At 36.2% G+C, this 5,081-nt stretch overlaps 1 non-coding gene across 1 annotated transcript; it reads left to right on the top strand.

Moving 5' to 3' along the window:
* The first annotated feature begins 868 nt into the window (after window positions 1-868).
* On the top strand, window positions 869-975 carry LOC131830950 (U6 spliceosomal RNA). The gene has a single exon (XR_009353480.1). It is a non-coding gene; the product is annotated as a U6 spliceosomal RNA (small nuclear RNA).
* Window positions 976-5,081: the final 4,106 nt, after the last annotated feature.

Consider the following 5,081-nt stretch of genomic DNA (forward strand, 5'->3'; position numbering starts at 1 on the left):
TTAAGTCTTTAATCTATTTCAAGTTAAGATTTATGAGTAATATAAGGTTCCAGCTTCATGCTGGTTTATGTGACTATTCAGTTTTAAATATCATTTATTGAACAGACTATCTTTACCCATTATATATGTTGGCCCCTGTCAAATATTAGGTGATTGAATGAAAGGATTTATTTCTGGACTCTCAATTCTGTTCTACTTGTTTATGGGTCTGTCTTTTATGCCAGTATACTTTATTGTTTTGAGCATGAGGGCTTTGTAGTATAGTTTCAAATCAAGAGTGTAATTTCGCTTCTTCATTCTTTCTCAGAACGGCTTTAATTATTTGTTGTCTTTTATGGTCTCATATAAATTTTAGGATTCTTTACTTACTTCTGTAAAAACACAACATTGGATTTTTTAAAAGATTATTTATTTATTTATTTCACAGAGAGAGAGATGACAAGCAGGCAGAGAGGCAGGCAGAGAGAGAAGAGGTAGAAGCTTCCTGCTGAGCAGAGAGCCTGATGCAGGGCTCGATCCCAGGACCCTGGGATCATGACCTGAGCCGAAGGCAGCGGCTTAACCCACTGAGCCACCCAGGCGCCCCTAACATTGGATTTTTGATAGGAATTGAATTTACAGATGGTTTTCGGTAGTATGGACATTTTAACATTGTTAATTCTTACCACTCATGAATATGAGCTATCTTTCCCTTTATGTCTCCTTCAATTTCTTTATCAATGTCATAGTTTATGGGGTACAGATCTTTCATCTTCTTAGTTAAATCTTTTCCTAAGTATTTTATTAGTTTTGATGCTATTGTGAATTAGATTGTTCTCTTTATTTTTTCAGACAGTTCATCATTAGAGTGTTAAAATGCTCCTGTCTTGTGCTTACTTTGGCAGCACATATACTAAAATTGGAATGATGTAGAGAAGATTAGCTTGATCACTGAACAAGGATGACATGAAAAACTGGGAAGCATTCCATATTAAAAAAAAATGAAACAAAACAAAATTCTTGTCTTTTATATATTGATCTTGTATTTGGCAGTTTTACTAAATTTGTTAATTCAAAATTTTTTGTGAATTTTTTAGGATTCTTTTACATGTAAGTTCATGTTATCCAAAAAAAAGAAAATTTTACTTCTTCCTTTTTTTTTTTTTTGAGTCTTTTATTTCATTGTGTTCCTTTTTTCTCTGGCTAGGACATCCAGCACTATGTCAAATGAGAGTAGTGAAAGTGGACACACTTGTCTTTTTTCTGATCTTTAAGGGGAAAACTTTCAAACTTTTTTGATTGAATATGAGATTAGCTCTGGGCTTGCAATATGTGTTTTTTCTTTAATGGATTTTTTAAATTATTTTTTTTATTTTTTTATAAACATATAATGTGTTTTTATCCCTAGGGGTACAGGTCTGTGAATCACCAGGTTTACACATTTCACAGCACTCACCATCACTCACCATAACACCTGCCCTCCCCAATGTCCATACCCCCACCATCCTCTCCCAACACACCTCCCCCCAGCAACCCTCAGTCTGTTTGGTGAGATTCAGTCTTTTATGGTTTGTCTCCATCCCAATCCCATCGTCTTTTATTTTTCTTTTCCTACGCCCGAAACCGCCTATGTTGCATCTCCACTTCATCATATCAGGGAGATCATATGATAGTTGTCAGATTGATTTATTTCGCCAAGCATAATACCCTCTAGTTCCATCCACGTCATCACAAATAGCAGGATTTCATTTCTTTTGATGGCTGCATAGTATCCCATTGTACATATATTCCACATCTTATTTATTGATTCATCTGTTGAAGGACATTTAGGTTCTTTCCATAGTTTACCTATTGTGGACATTGCTGCTATAAACATTTGGGTGCATGTGCCCCTTCAGAATGCCACGTTTGTATCTTGAGGGTATATACCCAGTACGACAATCACTGGGTCATAGGCTAGTTCTATTTTCAGCTTTTTGAGGCACCTCCACGCTGTTTTCCAGAGTGGTTGCACCAGCTTGCATTCCCACGTACAGTGTAGGAGGGTTGCCCTTTCTCCACATCCTCGCCAGCATCTGTCATTGACTGACTTGTTCATTTTAGCCATTCTGAAAGGTGTGAGGTGGTATCTCATTCTGGTTTTGATTTGTATTTCCCTGATGCCGAGTGATGTGGAGCATTTTTTCATGTGTCTGTTGGCCATTTGGATGTATTCTTTGCAGAAATGTCTGTTCATGTCCTCTGCCCATTTCTTCAATGGATTATTTGTTCTTAGGGTGTTGAGTTTGATAAGCTCTTTATAGATTTTGGATAGATACTGGCCCTTTATCTGGTATGTCATTTGCAAAGATCTTCTCCCAGATAACTTCTGACAGTCATCTTTTGGCTTTGTTAACTGTTTCCTTTGCTGTGCAAAAGCTTTTTGATCTGATAAAATCCCAATAGTTCATTCTTGTCCTTGCTTCCCTTGCCTTTGGCGATGTTCCTAGGAAGAAGTTGCTGCTGCTGAGGTCAAAGAGGTTGCTACCTGTTCTCTCCTCAAATGGATTCCTTTCTCACATTATACTTCTTCATCCATTTCCAGTCTATTTTCATGTACGGGGTAAGGAAAAGGTCCAACTTCATTTTTCTGCATGTGGCTGTTCAATTCTCCCAACACCCTTTGTTGAAGAGGCTGTCTCTTTTCCATAGGCCATTCCTTCCTGCTTTGTTGAAGATTAGTTGACCATAGAGTTGAGGGTGTATTTCTGGGCTCTCTATTCTGTTCCATTGATCTATGTCTGTTTTGGGGACAGTTCCCTACTATCTTGATGATGATAACTTTGTAATAGAGCTTGAAGTCTGGAATTGTGATACCAACAACTTTGGCTTTCTTTTTCAATATTCCTCTGGCTATTCGAGATATTTTCTGGTTCCAGATATATTTTAGGATGATTTGTCCCATTTCTTTGAAAAAAATGGATGGGATTTTGATAGGGATTGCATTAAATGTGTAGATTGCTTTAGGTAGCATAGACATTTTCACAATATTTGTTCTTCCAATACAGGAGCATGGAACATTTTTCCATTTCTTTGTGTCTTCTTCAATTTCTTTCATGAGTACTTTACAGTTTTCTGAGTATAGATTCTTTGTCTCTTTGGTTAGGTTTATTCCTATGTATCTTAGGGTTTTGAGTGCAATTGTAAATGGGATTCACTCCTTAATTTCTATTTCTTCAGTCTTGTTGGTATAAAAAAAATGCAACCAATTTCTGTTCATTGATTTATATCCTGACACTTCACAGAATTCCTATACAAGTTAGAGGAGATTTGGAGTGGAGTCCTTTAAGCTTTCCACATACAGTATCATATCGTCTGCAAACAGGGATAGTTTGACTTCTCTTTTGCCAATTTGGCAAAATTTGGATGCCTTTAATTTCTTTTTGTTGTCTGATTGCTGAGGCTAGGACTTCTAGTACGATGTTGAATAGCAGTGGTGATAACGGACATCCCTGCCGTGTTCCTGACCTCAGCGGAAAAGTATTTAGTTTTTCTCCATTGAGAATGATATTTGCAGTGGGTTTTTCATAGATGGCTTTGATGATATTGAGGTATGTGCCCTCTATCCCTACACTTTGAAGAGTTTTGATCAGGAAGGGATGCTGTACTTTGTCAAATGCTTTTTCAGCATCTATTGAGAGTATCATATGGTTCTTGTTCTTACTTTTATTGATGTGTTGTATCACATTGACTGATTTGCTGATGTTGAACCAACCTTGCAGCCCTGGAATAAATCCCACTTGGTCGTGGTGAATAATCCTTTTAATGTACTGTTGAATCCTATTGGCTAGTATTTTGTTGAGTATTTTTGCATCTGTGTTCAGAAAGGATATTGGTCTATAGCTCTCTTTTTTGGTGGGATCCTTGTCTGGTTTTGGGATCAAGGTGATGCTGGCCTCATAAAATGAGTTTGGAAGTTTTCCTTCCATTTCTATTTTTTGGAACAGTTTCGGGAGAATAGGAATTAGTTCTTCTTTAAATGTTTGGTAGACTTCCCCCGGGAAGCCGTCGGTCCCTGGGCTTTTGTTTGTTTGGAGATTTTTAATGACTGTTTCAATCTCCTTACTGGTTATGGGTCTGTTCAGGTTTTCTATTTCTTCCTGGTTCAGGTGTGGTAGTTTATATGTTTCTAGGAATGCATCCATTTCTTCCAGATTGTCAAATTTATTGGCATAGAGTTGCTCATAGTATGTTCTTATAATAGTTTGTATTTCTTTGGTGTTAGTTGTGATCTCTCCTCTTTCATTCATGGTTTTATTTATTTGGGTCCTTTCTCTTTTCTTTTTGATAAGTCGGGCCAGGGGTTTATCAATTTTATTAATTCTTTCAAAGAACCAGCTCCTACTTTCGTTGATTTGTTCTATTGTTTTTTTGGTTTCTATTTCATTGATTTCTGCTCTGATCTTTATGATTTCTCTTCTCCTGCTGGGCTTAGGGTTTCTTTCTTGTTCTTTCTCCAGCTCTTTTAGGTATAGGGTTAGGTTGTGTACCTGAGACCTTTCGTGTTTCTTGAGAAAGGCTTGTACCGCTATATATTTTCCTCTCAGGACTGCCTTTGTTGTGTCCCACAGATTTTGAGCCGTTGTATATTCATTATCATTTGTTTCCATGATTTTTTTCAATTCTTCTTTAATCTCCCGGTTGACCCATTCATTCTTTAGAAGGATGCTCTTTAGTCTCCATGTATTTGGGTTCTTTTCAAACTTCCTTTTGTGGTTGAGTTCTAGCTTTAGAGCATTGTGGTCTGAAAATATGCAGGGAATGATCCCAATCTTTTGATACCGGTTGAGTCCTGATTTAGGACCAAGGATGTGATCTATTCTGGATAGCTGTCTTTTTATTTTTTATTTACCATTAACAAGTTTAATTTTATTTACCATTTAAAAAAAACTTTCTAGTTTTTTAATTCTATATTTCATTTATTTCTGCCCTAATTTTTATTTTTTTCCTTCCTTTTGCTACTTTTAAGTTTACTTTGTTCTTTTTGTATTTTTTGAACTTTTATATTAAGTTCTTTATTTGAAATCTTTTTTTATATACATTTATAGCTATAAAATTTCCTT

Source organism: Mustela lutreola, chromosome 4 (assembly GCF_030435805.1).
Source record: "Mustela lutreola isolate mMusLut2 chromosome 4, mMusLut2.pri, whole genome shotgun sequence".
NCBI classification, from domain to species: Eukaryota; Metazoa; Chordata; class Mammalia; order Carnivora; family Mustelidae; genus Mustela; species Mustela lutreola.